Here is a 19,099-nt window from a genome sequence, read left to right as displayed (position 1 = left end):
CTGTCGCTATGAAAAATGCAAAGGTCCTTGTGAACGGACAGAGCAGTGAGTTCAGATACACGTCTAGCAGATGTAATGGCTAATAGAAAGGTGACATTAAGCGTCAGAAATTTTAGAGACACTGAAGCCAAGGGTTCAAATGGCGAGGTGGTAAGCACTTGAAGCACTAACGGAAGATCCCAGGATGGGTATCTGTGTATTACTGGCGGCGAGATGTTGGAGGCCCCATGGAGGAAACTCCTAATCCTAGGGTTGTGCAAAAGAGTACGGTGTCTCTCGCAGCAGATGATGGTGGATAAGGCTGCCACCTGACGACGAAGCGTGGCGGGAGCAAGACCTTTGGCTAAACCCTCATGCAAAAAGTCTAGTACATCCGGGACATCCGCAGAAGTTGGGTCCACGTGATGGGAAACACACCAGGAAGAAAACGAATGCCAAGAAGCTTCATAAATTCTAGTGGTGGAAGGGCGTCTGGCAGCTTGAATCACCTTAATGACATCCGAAGACAATCTGTCCTTTTGTAGCTGGAGCCGCTCAAGCGCCAGGTGGCCAATCGGAGCCACCCTGGATCGGGGTGAAAGATGACCCCCTGGCTGAGCATCCTCTCTTCCAGTGGTATTGTCCACGGTGGAGCTGCAGACAGGTCTGCATACCAGGGTCTGCGAGGCCACTGGGGTGCAATCAGAAGCAACTTGGCTTCCTCCAACAGCATTTTCCGAATCAGCCTTGGAATCAACGGTAGAGGCGGGAAGGCGTAGAGAAGCCCGGAAGGCCACTGACAGTGCAGGGCGTCGTAACCTTCTGCTCCGCTGGTCGGGTAACGCGTGTAGTACCTCGGCAGCTGGGCGTTCTGGGGCGTGGCGAAGAGGTCCACTTGAGGACGACCAAATTGGCTCACAATCTGCTCGAAAAGGGCAGGATTGAGAGACCACTCTGCTGGGTCTATGTGCTCCCTGCTGAGCCAGTCCGCCATGATGTTGTCCTGCCCTGAGATGTGGTCCGCCACTAGAGATGCAGTGTGCCGCTCCGCCCAAGCTAACAAACTCTCCGACTCCATCATCAGGGACCTGGAGCGTGTGCCCCCCTCCCGATTTATGTGTGCCTTGGTGGTGACATGTGACGTGTTGTCCCTCCAAGGCATGCACGAAATGGCGTAAAGCGAGACGAACAGCCCTCAACTCCAGCCAATTGATGCTGTTCACCTGTTCCGCCGGAGACCACTGACCTTGAATTACTGCGTTCTGCAGATGTGCTCCCCAGCCCGACAGGCTGGCGTCGGTAATCAGGATCACTCGGTCTGGTTCGAGAAAAACACATCCCCTTTGTAGAGTGGGGGACCTCCACCATGTGAGCGACAGTCGAGTTTGTGGAGGCAAGATAATATGATGAGTCGATGTGCTGCGGTGCACTCTCTGGAAGGGGAGCAACAGCCACTAAAGAGGACGGGAATGTCTGCGTGCCCACAGAATGACGTGGATGCAGGATATTAACTTCCCCAACAATTGATTCAACAGGAGCAGGGACACCTTCTTCTGGGATTGAATTTGCCGCACCATAGCTCTGATGTCGCGAATGCGATCTGGAGACAGAAACACCTGGCCCAATTGGGAATCGATTACTGCACCCAGATGTTGGAGCCGCGTCGTAGGTGTCAGATGGCTCTTTTTCCAGTTGATGGAGAAACCGTGATTCTGGAACACCTGGAGGACTATCTCCATGTACTTTCGTGCCTGCGATGGTGACGTTGACATCACTAGCAGATCGTCGAGGTAACAGCTGAGACGCACGGAACGAGATCTGATGGAAGCCGCAACCACTGTCACCAGTTTCGTGAAGGTCCTGGGGGCCGAGGACAGTCCGAAAAGCATCGCCCGATACTGAAAATGCATGTTGTTGTATTTGAATCGGAGGTAGCGACGATGCAGCGGGTGGATGGGAACATGTAGGTGTGCTTCGCGCAGATCTACAGATTGAAGATAGTCCCCTTGCCTGATGGACGCCAGAATTGATCTGAGGGAGTGCATCTTGAACCTGCGATATAGTATATATTGATTGAGACGTTTCAGGTTCAAGATGCCCCTGTGGCCCCCCAATGATTTGGGCACCAGAAATAAGGTAGCGTAGAATCCAGTTCTCTCCTGGTCCTTGGGCACGGGTTCTACGGCGTTGATGGAGAGGAGGTGTGAGATCTCTGCTTCCATGAGCTCCCTCTGGACCTTGCACTGCGGAATGGGGCAGCGGCGAAAACTGGTGGGCGGTAGCATGTGGAATTCTAGGCGCAGACCCTGTTGAATGGTTGTGTGGATCCAAGCATCAGTTGTCGAGAGGCCCCACCGGAGGGAGAATTGCTGGAGTCAACCTCCGATGGGACCTGGGAGCAACGAGTCACTTCCCTCTGCGTGGAGACCGGTAGGAGGAACCTCTGAAGGGACGCTTCGCTTGGGACTGGTTCCTGGCTCTATCACGAAATGGCTGTCTGTCGGATGCCCGGTCAGACATCTGGGAATAAGAGCGTTGGTAATACGGGCCACTCGACCCCAAGGAGGGCCGAAAGGATTGTCGCTGTGTGTAAGGTGTATATCTCCGTTCAGAACGGCGAAAGGAGGACGGCAACACCTTGCGTTTGTCTTTATCTTCTATCAAGATTGGCTCCAGACAAGGGCCGAAAAGTGACGGGACAGTAAATGGCGCTGATGCCAATTTCCATTTAGCTCTGTTGTCTGTGCGCCAATTGCGAAGCCAGAAGAGACGTCTGTTGGTCACCGTTGCTGCCATAGCTCGTGAAGCAAATTTTGTCGCCGTCAAAGAGGCATCTGCGGAGTATTCCGTTGCTGCCACAAGTTTATTAATGTCCTGGTGCAGCCTGGTATCAGTGGGGGGCAATCTCTCCTGAAGTTGGCGGAGCCAGATCAGGGAAGCCCTATTGAAAAACAAGGTAGCAGTGGCTGCCTTGATAGCCCAAGCTACGGTTTGATGTGCTTTATGGAACCCCATTTCTATCTTGCGGTCCTCTGCCTTGAGGCCATCCACAACGTCTGAAGTCAGCATTGAAGAAGTGGATAAGGCAGCGACCGGGGTGTCAACTGAAGGTATGGCAAGAAGCTCCTCCAACTGCGACTCGGCAGAGTAAAGACACTTGTCCAGGCCACTCGGGGCTGTCAGGGAACCTGGTTGGCCAAAAGCCGATTTAATGACATTGGAAAACAAAGGCGGACAAGGAATCACGTCCTGGTCTTGTTTAGAGACTTGGAATAGGGCATTGTGCGGGTGCTGAGAGTCAGAAGCGGTCCCTTCTGCAATACCAAACTTAGTAGCAACCTTGGTTTTATGTAGTAAAGATTTGAAGACAGAGGGCCGAAACAAATTTGTGAAAGAGGGTGGGAGATCCTCATCTTCTGAGAATTCGACATCCTCCGGACAAATTTCCCCTTCTTCAGATTCCTCAGAAGAAGATTCGACAGGGCGGTGCCTACTGGTACTGGGAACTGCGTCACTGACAGGTACTGGAGCCGAAAAATGTTGACCGGTATTAACTGGCCGGGCCACATCTTGCTGTATGCCAGCTGCTAAGATCTTTGCCAGCGCATCTGACAACATAGATTGAAAACTCACAGGTGTGTCAGGAACCTCTGGGCGGAGCCCCGCCGCAGTAGGTGTAAATGTAGCCTCTGGCAGCCGCCTACGGCCCAATGAAGCATCAGATTGTCTAGAAACATCAGGCAATGACATCGATACTCCTTTGGAGCGTTGTAAGTTAGAAGCAGTGAGTCTGGTTGATGATGTAGAGGAGGATCCGGCTTGAAAATTCCCAGAAGGATCAGCCCAGTCTTCAGAAGCGGAAAACTGTCTGGACAGGTTCGCCTGTTGTTGTTGGGCCCTCTCAAATTGTTTCTCTAAGGCTTCATGGTGCCTCTACTCTGCCTTATTCATATTGGATGATTTAGAGACCAATTTGGCTTTTCGAGACTTGGATTTTGCCTTCTTATTACCAGACTTGTGTTGGGTGGCGGGGTAATCACAGGCGCCCTCCGAATCCGATATGTCTGCCATATTGAAAGCGGAAGCCCTGGCAAGCAGCAGGCCAAGACCACCAGAGATCAGCACCGAGGCTCCTGTCAAGGAAAAATGCGCACAGTGAAGACTCAGTTAGGCAGGGGCAAAATATGCTCAGAAGCTGCTGAGCTCAAGCCCCAATGCAAAAGCAGCCAACCCAACCAGGCAAGGGAGGGACAAAGATGATACTTCCTGGTCAAAAGTCAGGGCACAAGTCAGTAAGGGTGGCTAATAAGGCCCCAAATGTCACCCCGCCACTAGCAGGCCACTGTCCTCTTGATCCTTTTTTTTTTATTGCCCCTCCAAAATGGCGGCCGCCACGCCGGCAAAGCCCCGAAACAAAATGGCGGCCATCACTGAAGCCGAGTACCTCCTGAAGCGTCGGGCCTGGTCCTCCAGGAAAAGCAGCTCCAAAAGTTAAAGCACAGCGCTCTGGTCGATGGGCGCTTTGACGCAGCGTGAAACGGCTCAGAAGTTGTCCTTCGGCCGGCGCTTGCCTCCTATAGCGCCCGCACACTCCCTGCGCTCTCCAGCTGACTTGAAATCATCGGAGGCCGCCCGAGGACAAGGCAGGCACTCCGGAGCCGCTTGATGCTCGGAGCTGAGGCGACGGCAGCGCTAACGGCTCACCGGTAGGCCAGCACGTCGCCAGCGGCAATAGGGACACGGATCTGCCCAGCCGGGTCGGAATCCGGCGTGCTGCAGCCCCGATTGGAGGGGAGATAGGCCAGACGGCTTGGAGCCCCAAGCTCACCCAAGGCACACAGCAGTCAAGAAATTCTTTAACGTAGCAGCTCCTTAATAGAAATTTAAAGATAACAAAAATAATAAAATAAAATAAGAAAGTAATAAGAAGGGAAGTCTAATTTTTAAAGAGAGAGAGCACTCAAATTACCAAGTTCTCACAGCAACTGAGTGAGAAAGACTGAAGCTGATTGGTTGAGGTGGGCGTGGCCTAACAAAGGGAAGTAATTAGCACTCAGTTTCTGCCCAGCAACTAGGAGATACTACCCATCCATGGATTGGAAGAGCAGCGCAATGGAAAATGTACTTCCCCAGACAAACCCGGTCTGTAACTTGGGGGTTCTCTTGGACTCGCAACTCCTGCTCTAAGAGCAGGTGGCAGTCGCAGCTAGGAGAGTCTTTGCACAACTTCATCTTATGTGCCCTAAAAGAGCATTTGGAAGCTTCAACTGGTGCAGAGTAAGTTCTTGTGGTCCCTAGGGTGATCCATATTACATCATTTCCGCCCAAGCTGCGCTGGCTGCCAATCGGCTTCCGGATAAAATTCAAGGTATGGTTATTACCTTTAAAGCCCTATTTTGGATGCAGGTAAGTGCAGGGCGTGCGCAGAGGCTCAGGGAGGGCAAAATACGGACCTATTTGTGGCCTCCAGAGGGCTTCCAGAGCCTGGGAAGGCCGTTTTCGCCTTCCCAGAGGCTCGAGGAAAGTCTCCGGAGCCCGGGGAGGGCAAAACGCCCTCCCACCATCGTGCAGGAGGCTGACTAGGCCACACCCATCAAGGCCACGCCTGCAACCAGGCAGAGAACCCCTTGCTAAAATTTTTGAAGCCTACCCCTGGGAATAGCCAAAAGTGCCAAGAACAAATAGCCTTTATTGGCTGTACCTGTTAATAATATAGAGAAGAGAGTACAACACTGTAGTGCCAAAAAAGTCAGAATTAAAGTTTATAATGGCACTTAGCTCCAATTAGTAGCCAGTACAGGAATCTGTAGTGCACAGAAATACAAAAGAAAAGGGGAAAATTTAAAACAAGTCCGACTACAGTACTGGGAATCTGGGTCAACAGAGTAAAAGTAAAAAAGGGAAAGACTGTAGGTAAATTATCACAATAATAAGAATATTTCTAGCTCAGAGTTGATATGCGGGTCCTTGGTGCTCTCTGAGTTTGCGTGTTTTCTTGCAGACATTTCATTATCCAAACTAGGTAACATCATCAGTGCCAGTACTAGCACTGATGATGCTACCTAGTTTGGGTAATGAAACATCTGCAAGGAAACAAGCAAGAGAGCACTAAGGACCTCTCATATCACAATAATCACATGAAGCAATCAAAAAAACTTTGCTGAATCTAATATTAAGGATTCAGCAAATATGGCAAGATTAAAATGGCAGTAAGTAAACATAAAGACTGAAGGATCCATGTGTTATCCATCTACATGCACAATTTTCAGGCAACCAAGATAGTAGCAATTTCATGGTCCTGGAGCAGACAAGAAAATCATTAAAGAGGTAAGGGAAGAGACAGGACAAAATGCGTGAAACACTAAACACTAAATTGTATACATTTCCCTTGTCCTCTGTTTATTAGGGGTTTACTAACAATTCAGAGGAGACACCTGGAGGCCTTTTCTCAGTCTTTTGAGCATATGTGCTTCACTACAGCATAAATCCCAGGAGAAATGCCTTCTGGTGATAGACATTGATTGATTATGTGGCATCAAGTCAATGTCTAGTCTTAGCAGCCCCATAGATTTGCTCCATGATGATCTGTTCCTAATCTGGTCACAGACATACATGATTAAAAAAAAAAAACAGGAAAGGGTTTTTAACATCTCAGAGAAAAGTGGTGCCTAGAAGGAGCTCTTTGCTTGCATTGCAAAGTACTCAATTGAACAGTTTGTCCTGCAATACTGTTTATACATAGAGAAAACCACACACAAATCTGATTCTAACCTTTTCTAGAGCATGCACATAAATATTAGGTAATTTAGCAGAAGCAATAGCAATTACAACCATCAATCTTATTCCAACGATCTTAGTCTTATTTACACTGTATTATGTGTTTATTGTGAAACTTAACATCTACTGTCAATGAAAATGTTCACTGAAGGATAAAGGCCAGCAAATCCTTCATCAGAAATTCTAATGACATTCATGAAAATGAAATACTCCATAGGAAATACTTTACTTTTGAGACATGTACTACTACTGGGAACTTTATGGTCTTACCCATAAAGAAACTTAAATTGCTTACAATGAGAAAAACTTTAATGTCAGAGAGGAGACAGCCAGGATTAACCAGGCTGTTCTCTTTCTATCACACTTTAACTGTCTAAAATTTTGTAGAAGTTGGGATGCAAACATTCAGAGGATCAGGCTGTATCTGTCACAAAGTGACAAGTTAAAGAGGGCAGATGCTAAATTTGTGTTTAACTTCCCCCCCAGTTATTAGCTCCATCAGCTTGCCAAAAGTATTTCTCAAATATTTTTGCAAAAGGGAGCACTTCCAAGAAACTGTTTTGTCTCCTGCACTATGTAATAAACAGAGAACTTTCTTTCTGAACTGCTAATGTACCTTGTAAAAGATTACCAGAATACACACACACACACACACACACACACCTGCTAAAGTTTTGAAAATAAAGAATTTAAATAAAGAGATCAGTTTTAGAGGGCAAAAGACGACTGAATTGGGTTGCCATAGAAGGGAAAACAGGGTTGAATTGGTTGCTAGATGTCTTTCTGACAAAATATGTTTTATATATTATAATAAAGAAGCTGATGTACAGAAATATTTTTTCTTAGCTACATTTCATGAAAGTAAGTAAGCAAAGTAAGCAATTTTTCATACATTTAATGTTAAATTTTAATGTTTGTGCCATGCAACGTATCTTCTTAATTTAAAACAGTTGAAGCAGTTATTAAGATACAGCCTATGGAATGAAACCTAATAATTCTTGTGTTTTAAGAGACTAGTATATTTTGAAATGCAAGGCCACTGTAGATTACACAGGCAGATTAATGATATTAACTACTAAATTCCCTTTGTCTCATGTTATCTCTACATTTCATCACTGCTGCTCTTTAATATGTCTTTGTTCTTCCAGCCATCAGAGTTTACAGGAAAAATCTGGAGTGCATCTAAAAAGGAGCAATGCAACTGAAGTTTTCCTGAAGATCCATCATAAAGGTAAATTGTTTCCCTCTCTCCACTTTAAAAAGGTTAGTTAAATGACAGCACACTGCAGTTGCCACAGCCACTAAAAAACATCTGGAGAGAATGTAGATTGCATTTTATATTGGTAGAACTAATATAGAATGCAATTCATACGCACATACATGCACAAACTACTAAACCAAAGAGTCAATGTGCAATCTCTGGCAGTTGCTGCTTAATTTAAAATTAATCTGTAATACGGTTTGTCTCATTCATATAATTGTGAATCAGTGGGCCAACCAGATATGAATTACTGAAACTTGGCTGGGTATGGGGTGGGACACAGTCTGACAGATGTGCCCAACTTTTTTTTTTATAACACCAGCTGTGATTGTGGGGCAGAAATGGTACACTACAGATAGTCTGATGTGAAAGTCTTTTTATGAAGTTGGCCTGAAGGAACAGATAAGATTGCTGCTTTCATACTGAGCCATGATGGCGCAGTGGTTAGAATGCAGTACTGCAGGCTAACTCACTGCTCACTCTAAGAGTTCGATTCTGAACACCTCAAGGTTGACTCAGGTTTCCATCCTTCCGAGGTGGGTAAAATGAGGGCCCAGATTGTTGGGAGCAATAAGCTGACTCTGTAAAGCGCTTAGAGAGGGCTGTAAAGTACTGTGAAGCAGTATGTAAGTCTAAGTGCTACTGCTATTGCAATCCTCCCTGCTTGGAATGGGACAACTCACCATGGCCAACTCACCACCGCCAATTCACTGAAGGACAACTCACCAAGGAACAATTGAACAATTCAATTATTTAAAATATTTTAATTTTTGTCATTTATGTTTCATTTTGTCCTTCCTTTTCCATCCTTTCTTTAATGATTCTATTTCGCCATTTCTTTGATTTTAGTGTAACTCTTGTCCCACAGTGAGTTCTCCTGAGGTGAGTTGGCCATGGCTAGTTGTTCTGTGGAGAGTTGGCTGTGGAGAGTTGGCCATAGTGAGCTGGCTGTGGCGAATTGTCAGACCACTTCCTGCTGCATAGCTATTTTCCTAAGAAGCTTGACATTGTAAATGCGTTGGCAGTAAAATTCCCAGACTTGTTTCTGGGGATCTTCAATTTGCCTTCCCTGGGTCTTTGATCACAAGCTACTTTGGAGTCCCATATCCACCATGGACTATTGATGTCCTGACCTCTGCAAAGGCCACATAGTAAATTTGGGTTTGTATTAGGGCAGTGATAACATATTCTGACACGGGGGTGGGGTGGGGATTTATGTTAATCCCTTATTCCAAACAAATTGTGGTCCCTGCAATGAAAGGAGGAATGAACTAATTGATCCATCCTGGTGCTTGACACAGTCTTATTCTATTATCTGGGAGGAATCTGAGTTGATTTGTCCTCATAAAGGCGATAAGGTTCTTGGGGCTTTAAGTATATTAGATCCCTGTCCAACCTGGTTGGCTAAGGCCTTCTGGAAGATGACTTATAGCTGGATCCACCTAATTCAGCCATTGCTGAATCTTACTGAACTGAACAGTTTTCATTTGATTTCCAAACTTTCCTTTTAGGGAAAAGTTGTTAAGTAGAATAGTATACATGCAGTTGCGAAGAGAAAGCAGATTATCCAGGTCCTTTTCAATCAAGTTCAAGGCTAGGCTAGAGTACCAAAATGGCACTGATGATGCATGTGAATGATCTCTGGCAGTCTCAGGATGGAGACTCTGCATGTATTCTTGACCTTTCAGCAGTTTTCAGTATTATTGATTACGGTATCCTTCTGGACTGCCTTAATGAGTTGGTGAATCTGTTTTGGGTTGGATCTTCCTCCTCTGCCATGCTAGCACTAGTCAAGGTTATGGTGGTGAAGAGAACTAGTTTCAGATCTCTGCACTCTGGGATCTCCTTCAAGGTTCCATTTCCTCCTCACTCTTATTTAACATCTACATGAAGCTGCTGAATAGGGTCCTTTATTGGCTCAGGCTTAAATGCCTTCACATACTAATGCATTCGTCTATATTCTGCCCTTCATTATCCAAGTGATACCATAACTTTTTCCCAATGTCTGGAAGCTATAAAGGTCTGGATGGGGAAGAACAGGCTTCAACTCAATTTTAGCAAGACTGAATGGTATGGGTTTTAAGGGAGATCCTTCTGGATTTGCAGCTCTGCTCAAGAGCAAATGGCAAGCATGGAGAGTAGGCCCTTTGCACTAATCCATTTTTATTTTTTTTATTTTTTTTATTTATATGCTGCCCTTCTCCGGAGACTCAGGGCGGCTAACAATGCGTTAAACAATAGCCTTCATACTTTTGTATATTTTATACAAAGTCAGCTTATTGCCCCCACAAACCGGCTCCTCATTTTACCTACCTTAGAAAGGATGGAAGGCTGAGTCAACCTTGAGCCTGGTGAGAATTGAACTCACAGTTATTTTACATGGCTATGTACAGTAAGTCTGTGTCATTTTTTTGGAACACAAGATTCTGCTCACAGTCGCTATGTCTTAGTTGCCTCCCAGTTGGACTATAATGTACTCTGTCATGACCTTCTTTAAAGAACATTCAGAAACTGCAACTAGTCTAGAATGCAGTTGTGTGAGCAGTTTTGGATGCACCATGTTATGCCTAATTTAGTACTACTGCTTCACATATTCCAGTGGCTCCCAGTGGGCTTCTAGATCTAAATTAAGGTTCTAGAGCCAAGTTATGCACTACTATTAATCTTCTCATCATTCCCACCACTCATCTCCTTCCATTTATGACTGTATGACTGTAATTTTGTTGTTTGGATCCTTACGATTTATATTGATATTGTTTCCTGATTGCTTATTTGTACCCTATGACTATCATTAAGTGTTGTACCTTATGATTCTTGATGAACGTATCTTTTCTTTCATGTACACTGAGAGCATATGCACCAAGACAAATTCCTTGTGTGTCCAATCATACTTGGCCAATAAAAAAATCTATTCTATTCTATTCTATTCTATTCTATTCTATTCTATTCTATTCTATTCTATTCTATTCTATTCTATTCTATTCTATTCTATTCTATTATTTCTGGGACCACTTCTCTGCAGTTCTGACCACCAGGTATCTCACCAGATACCTCCAGGTTGCCTTGTAAAGCAATATTATTTAGCAGGATCTAAGAAGCATGCTCCCTTTGTCTCTGTGCCTTATCATCCTTCTCTCATGTAGCACCTGTTTATGGAATGCATCTTCCCTTCATTTTCTTAAAAAGAAATCTATTAGAATTTGTTAGAAGAGACTCTGTAATGGAAACAAATCTAAGTATATTTTTTTGCAAGTTTTTTTTAAACAAATGAAATGAGCGCTTAAACAATTCATTTTAGCTTAGGAACATTCCCAGTGAATTGAGTACATCACAGAAATTGTACAGCAAATTGTTTTCTTGGCATTCAGCTCTCTATTATTAAATACTCAGAACCTTTACCAAAGTTGAAAACTGTTTTTTTAAAGAAAAAAATACAGTTTTTCTTTATAAGATAGTACAAGATTTTGAGATAGCAAGTAACCTGAACATTGCTCCACTCTAGTGGTCTGAAATCACACAAGTAAATAAAGTAGTATCAGAAAGTATCTTCTTTACTTTATTACAATTATTATTTTGTTGGTTTATAAAGCCATTTAATTTATTAGAAATATTAGAAAAGCCTCCCCACCATCACCTGCTTGCTCCATGGGTATTCATAGCATGCTTATAACTCAAAATATCTTCCTAACATCACTCACTAATTTATTACATTCTACGAAGATACTTTATCAAGTTTCAGTCACAGGTCAAATAATTCATGCTTTGGAAAGATGATCTCTGCTTTTAAAATTTATTGTACTTATGAAGGTTGGGTCTCTAAGTGCTTGTCATTTTTACTGCTTATGGTTGAGCCATTCTTCCTCAATATTGAAGATTTCTTCATGCTCACTTGATCTTATGGAGTTCTAGTTATGAATTATACGACTCATAAGTTATGAGTCTCAAAGTAACCACTAATGAAGCCTGCCAAGCAGTTAAATATCAAAGCAACATATATCAGAACTTTTTTGAGTACAGAGATAGATTCCAGCATTGCACTTCCCAGATATTTATTACATACTGTAAATTACATCATCGGCTGCCTCCTACACCGACAGTCTTGTACTCCAGAACTTAAACATCAGGTTTTAATAACCACAACTTGAGAATCTTTTGATCATCAGAGAAAGATGAAAGGAAGAGCTGCCTGCTGCAGGCCCTCTGCTCAGCCAAAACAAAAAGAAACTTCAGAGAAAACCAGAGATGCATCAGGTGTTAATCTCAAATGAAATACACAGAAGTCACACGTATTGATTCCCCATTCTCTATTCATCAAAAATCACTAGCTACTAGATACCATTTTTTTTAAAGTATTTCTTTTTTAAAGTATTAAAGTATTTCATCCAAGGATCACAACGTATTACACAACTTGAAAGGTTTATCCAGATTAAATTGAGACATATTCACATGATCAAATTTCACCTTTACTCCTGGGGAATACAAAAATTTCTTTTTCAAGAAAGCAAAATGCAGGTTGTAATGCTTAATAAAGTCTCATCATGTTCTCATCATGTTCTAACTGCCCATATTTCATAAATCGAGAGGGAGAAGATCAGCTTCTTGTCTTCTGTTCTAACCAGAAGACAAGAAGCTGATCTTCTCCCTCTCGATTTATGAAATATGGGCAGTTATTTGGGCTATATTTTTCTGTTTTAATTGCAATAATATGTATGTGAACAATCGCTTTAAGCTCAATATAAATTTTTTCTAAACTTGACTGTAAAAAATATGATTTTTGTAAGAGTTGTCAAAGTCTGGAATGCTCTACCTGATTCAGTTGTCTCAGCTATAAATTTTCGCAGTTTTAGTCACAAATTCACTTCCGTGGACCTCACTTCATACTTAAAAGGTCTGTAGAGGGGGTATGCATAAGCGCACTAACATGCCTGTTGTCCCTGTCATTGTATTTTTATATAATTCCTGTTTTTCTTTGACAAATTATAATAAATAAAAATAAATAAATAAATATTTTCCAATACTCCAGTCAATACTATCTGATAAGGATCACCAGGAAGTTGCTTACTTTTTAGGTTTCTTGCTTTTGATCTTTCTAACTGATTTAGGGGAATAAATAATATGGTGGGTGACCAAGCACTAGCAGCAGTATGGCTTCCTTTTGGTATTATGTACTTCAGTTGGAAAAGTCTAAGACTGACTTGATCCAGGAAGAGAATCCAAGAACAACAGAGATTAATTTACTGTTAATCCTTTTAAGTACTTACCTGTAGTTAAGAATAAAATTTAGCTAAGGAAAAAAATGCCATTATGCAACAAAAAAGTGTCACTTTCAATATGTAAAGTTACATTTTTATACATATCCAGACTAACTAAATAGAAAATGAAAACAGAATTGACCATCAATATTTGAATTAACCACAAGTATTTGCTTATTAACTGAAGTTCTTTAAAAATAGGAAAGTATGGAAAATAATAGCAATAAAATGTATCAAAAAGGAGAAAAGAAATCAATACTGGATCTTGTTAAAATTAAACACCTAAGAATCTTTTGCAAATAAAAATTTATGCTGAACAAATTTTTAAAAAATGAAATCAGAAAGCTTCCCCATCCAAAGTCAGCCACCATAAAGTAAAACAAAACTGAATTTCTGTTAATCACTGATCTTTTCTCTTTGTTTTTTACTACCATCTCACCCCAATGAGATTGGCCTCTCCACATGCGCCAGTAGTAAAGGCACACTGCAGTCAAGGATTCTGACTGGTGGAGTTTAGGAGAAGAGCCTTTTCTGCTATGGCTCTTGCACTTTGGAACATCTTATCGCTTGAGGTGATCTGCCCCCATCCTCTTCACCTTCTGAAAGGGCTTTAAAACTTTTGGCTCTGCTGATTGGCCCGGGGGCATGCCAACATAGAAGTGGTTAGTGGATTAAACAGAAGATCCCACCTCCAACCCATCGTATACTGCCCCGAACTTCGGCCAATTCTGTTAATTTGAGAGTTATATTTATTATTTTAATGTTATATAACGGGGTATCAAACCTGCGTTGTCATGTCATCATCACGTGACATATCGCAACTTTTCCCCCTTTGTTAAGCCGGAGTGGGCATGGCCCGCAGGTCGCAAGTTTGACACCCATTATATAAAGTTATAATGTTATTTTACCATGTGGTAAGCTAGGCAGAATCACATGACAGTGAGATTGGTCGCATATAAATTTAATAAATAAATGATTTATAGGGGGAGAGAGAGGATATTAGAATAAGGTCTTAGAGGGAGCACCTGATAAGATTCATATATTCATGGAGGAGGGCTTTTGAATGTAAAATTACTGAGGCAGCACTCCACATTTTTGAAATTATACCTCACCTCTTGCTACAGATGTTGTATATTGGAAGCAATACAGCTAGGGAAGCTTTTTGTCTATGGGAAACTTGCTGGTTTAACTGTTACCTGGTTGAGGCCCTCAAGAGCAGCAACAGTTGTAAACATAATAACAGATTTTAAATCCTGCACTGGCTGAAATGGTCCAAGCATTTTAATTTCCCAACAGGCTTCAACCCAAAATTAGAAGTTAAGAAAAGGAAGATCTTGCTGCTGGGCTGGCAGCATGATTTCTGCCCACCTCTTCAGTTTCAAAAATACAGCAAGACAAATGCTTATGCCATGATAACTTCCACAGAGAATTTTAGAGGTAAAGAAGTATTCTGAATTGTAAAATATAGAAACTATGGATAAAGCAAAAGAAACAATACAGTTAAATGGATCTGATATATCTTTTGTTCCGAAACAATTTCTCTGGAATTAAATACCAGAGAAATTGTTTTGGAATAGAAGACATATTGATCCATTTAACTGTGTCGCTTCTTTTGCTTTATCCATAGTTTTTGTACAATGAAACATTCCATGTAGATCACACTGATTTTTTAAAGTAGGGTTCTATGCCTATGGATATACTTCTAGAGTAGGAAATATAATTAACATACACAAAAAATCCAGTACTTTGCTTTTAAGAGGGAGGGAGGGAGGGAGGGAGGGAGGGAGGGAGGGAGGGAGGGAGGGAGGAAGGAAGGAAGGAAGGAAGGAAGGAAGGAAGGAAGGAAGGAAGGAAGGAAGGAAGGAAGGAAGGAAAGGTTTTAACATCAAATTACCACATACTTATGTATAAATTCTGGAGAAACTTAGTTCTTTTTATTTGTTTATCTTCTAGCTTTATTTGCTTATCTTCTAGCTGACCACATTTACTTTCATATCCATTTTAAGTTTTACCTTAAATTTAAGATATTATCAATCAAACCCAACCACAACTGTTTATATTTCAGCCACTATAATCAAATCATTTTAAACATCCTGGTTTCATTTTTCAACCTTCCCCCACTTTGAACCATTCCAATCTGAGAGGAATTCATATGACTTATTTTAAGATTTCAAAGCCATAGATTTTGTTGTAAACACTACAGGTTTTATCTCCACTGGAGTGGCATAACACAGAGATTAATGTTGCTGAATTTTAATAATGTATTTTTCCACATAAAGATATGATAATACACTACTATAACCCTGATGTTCAGTTTTCATAAAGATTGGACAACAGATTTACAAGTCTAAAATGGATATTTAACTAAAACACCCAGGTTGGAAATGTGATTCATATTGTGAAAAAAATAATAAAATATTTCTGGAAGAGAAATGGGATGAGAAGGTAGAATTTTATTTTCTTCTCTTATTTATTTGGGAGATAGGATTTATAAAAGAAAACTGGGAGGCATAATTTGGAAGCTCTACAGCTGATATATTTCATAATTCAACAAGCCTTTTGTTCTAGCTTCTATAAAATGCCAAATTATTTACTTGTTCAGAAAGATTGGAACTGTCTCTCTAGGAGGAAGAAGTTACATTTAATGCACTTTACAATATAATTACCAGTGTATAGCATAATGTATGCAATTTGTTTCTGAAAAGGGATACTATAATTAGCTTTTTGTCCCACCTCCAAAAGCAATTTCCTATTTATCCTTACAACTATCACTAATCAATTACACATGCATATCCTAAACAAAAAAACATAAAACTTATGAACACCTAGTAAATAAGTATATATATATATATATATATATATATATATATATATATATATATATATATATATATATATATATATATATATATATATAAAAATATAAAACGACTAATAGGATTTCTTGCTCATTAAGGTTGCTCAAACAATGAGCCATGCAACACTTTTTAGTGTGTCAATTCAAAACGATCATATAATGAATTTTGGCTTACTTGTCTTATCTACATGTATATACCATACACCTTGGTATCATCAAATATGAAATTGCTCACTGTCTGAAACCTAGTAAGTTAAGATGCACATTATACATAACTAATTTTAGCATTCCATAAAATATAACCAAAAGTTAATGAAGAATAAAGGATAGGGCCATGATGGCGAACCTTTTCCAGACCAAGTACACAAAGTGCACGCATGCCTGAACCCCCAAAATGCAATGCATGTGCGGGCCCTTGCATGTGTGCACGTCCACATGCTGTGCATGTGCGCATGCCCCCTGCATGTCCCCCACCCTCCACGCATGTATGTGCAGCTCCCACGCATGTGCCCCCCATGCATCCACACACCCCCTGCATGCCCCCTGTGCAGCTGGCTGGTGGGAGGCGCGCGCGCATGTGCAGCAGAACTGAACTGGGGTGACAGCTCATGTGCCCGCAGAGAGAGCTCTGTGTGCCACCTGTGGCACACATGCCATAGGTTCGCCATCACGGGGATAGGGTAACCTAAATGCCTTCTTAGCACACAGCATGAAGAGGCTAAAGACAAACTGTTCATCCTCGAATTTATTATGGAAGATTAGAAATCTTGGATTGGGCACTGAAAGGTCTAGTATAGACAAACAAAGCCAAGTAGTCTCCCAGATGATGAAAGAAAGCTAAGTGGAAGGGATGATAAGATGGAAGAATTGACACAAGGGAAAGCTCTTTTCTTCTGCCGCTTTAGAAAGTATCCCAGAGTCTTCTTGCTAACATTATTTCTAGTCCTCCAGATGACGACCTGCTGCCAAAAGCCTCAGAGACTGAGGAAGAGGACTGTTCAGCTCTGAAAAGGAATGGATTCAAGCTTCTGCCCCAAAGAGGAGGAAGTGACAGAAACCTCCTACTTAGGGGAACGTAAACAGTTGTCAAACACATATTGTAACAAGTGTACAGTAGTTATTATTAGATGATAAAACATGCTTTTACATAGGACATTAATGAAGGATTAAAAAATGAAAAGGACAAAAGCAAGTATACACATTTAACTTTTTAAAAATAGGTATTGAAACAGAGAGACCTCCAGGAATGGCACATCAATCTTGCATACAATTGTTTTCATACATCATTATAATTAAATGAAGCAAATTGCAATTTGCAGTTGTAATTGTCAGTTTTCCCACAATTTTTCTCTATGTATTGAATCAACACCACTTTAAAATTGATAAAGGCAACATAGATCAAAAGTCTAATCAATGCACTGAATAGATGTTGACCAACTAAACCTGAGCCATCATCATAGCATCATAGATTGAATTAGTCAATCAACCAATTATATGTGCCTGGTGCATACTCTGCTAATAATATGTAAAGAAGCAATTGAATGAAAATGGAACAGATTACTCCTTTTGCCTTTCTTATGATGGCGTTATATTCCATAGACCTGGCAGAAATGGACAATCTGTTTGAACAGGAAGAAAAATCTCCTTCCATTGATCCAGGCCATTCATGCTTTGAAAACACTACAAGGAAGAATACTGGAAGTGAACAACTGACTATGGAAATACTTTGGATTCTTTAATCATGGTATGAATTTCCATGAAGACAGATGCCTGACAAGGGATGAGATATACTTCATGAGAGCTGTGAAGAATACACTGGGAAGATACTTTGTAAGTCTGATCCAAAAGCCTTTAAACTGAATCTTATATCAAGCAGAGAAGGCATTTTATATATAAAAGAAGTTATATCTAAACATTTGGGCATGAAGACGCCTAAATACAGAAAAAGGGAAACAATTATAATATTATTGGGGAAATATGTCACACATAAGGTTTTTTCAAACTGAATTCCTTGGAATCCTAGGATGACCCCAGGAGAACGTATGGGGTCCCACAGGGAACTAAGAAAAAAATGATGAGGCATTCCAGGAAACAAAAATGTTCACATTCGGAGGGAAAAAAGAAAACTCCTGCTACATGTCCTGTCTGGACATGGTATTTGGGAGAGTAGTTTGCCCTAGATGATCACAAAGGTATGTTCCAATCCTTATGTTTTATGATTATATGAACTTTACTTTTCAGAATCTGCTATCATGTCTGAAAAACACACGTTCTCAATTAAGACAACAATTCAAAGCAACCTACACATTGTAGCTTAGATTGAATGTAGCAATAAACTGTATTCTATTTTTACATGATGAGTCTGCAGATTTTGTAAGCATTCTTATTCTTTCAAGTACCTTTTCAATTAGCCAGCGTTCAGTCAGCTAAACCTTAATATCACCTAACCTTAAAACTAAATATAGTTTAATTAAAATCAGTGTGTTGATTTAGAATAGACCATAATTTGAATTAGTTATAGTTTAATGGTTGGACATAATTCTAAGCTACAATTACTTAAAAATGAAAAGAAGCCTTCTGATAGTCTTTTCTTGGCTTGGGAGGGAGAATTACAAGAGACTTAGATTCATATATAGTATGTAAAGATAAGAAGTTATTTAGTGATACATTTTAATGAATGAGTTTATTTTGTACACTGATCATTTCTTTCCAATTCTCTTTAAATTCATTCCAATGAAGCTGAACTCTCTAAATTGGAAATTAAGAAATAGCATGTAGAAAGTTTTATTCCTTTTTCAGGAGTGGGTAGGGGGGAGAGATTCCCCAACTGTTTTTTAAACCTAAAAAAAAGAAAGTTTAGATTCATTAGCGATACCTCCTGGAATGACAGGCAATACTTCAAATGTCTATGGGGATTCTCAGTCATGCAGGCCATGGTTGTCCCAAAAGTGCTTTTTTTCAAAAGGCAACTGG

The 19,099-nt window shown here is 41.2% G+C and overlaps 1 protein-coding gene across 1 annotated transcript in view; it reads right to left on the bottom strand.

Moving 5' to 3' along the window:
- COX10 (cytochrome c oxidase assembly factor heme A:farnesyltransferase COX10) overlaps nucleotides 1-19,099 on the bottom strand; it is a 117,337-nt gene that overhangs the window by 78,971 nt on the left and 19,267 nt on the right. The window lies entirely within an intron of this gene.

Source organism: Pantherophis guttatus, chromosome 2, assembly GCF_059756535.1.
Source record: "Pantherophis guttatus breed Tessera chromosome 2, ASM5975653v1, whole genome shotgun sequence".
Classification (NCBI taxonomy): domain Eukaryota; kingdom Metazoa; phylum Chordata; class Lepidosauria; order Squamata; family Colubridae; genus Pantherophis; species Pantherophis guttatus.
The sequence above is the reverse complement of the archived record's forward strand: the minus strand, read 5'-3'. Positions and strand labels throughout refer to the sequence as shown.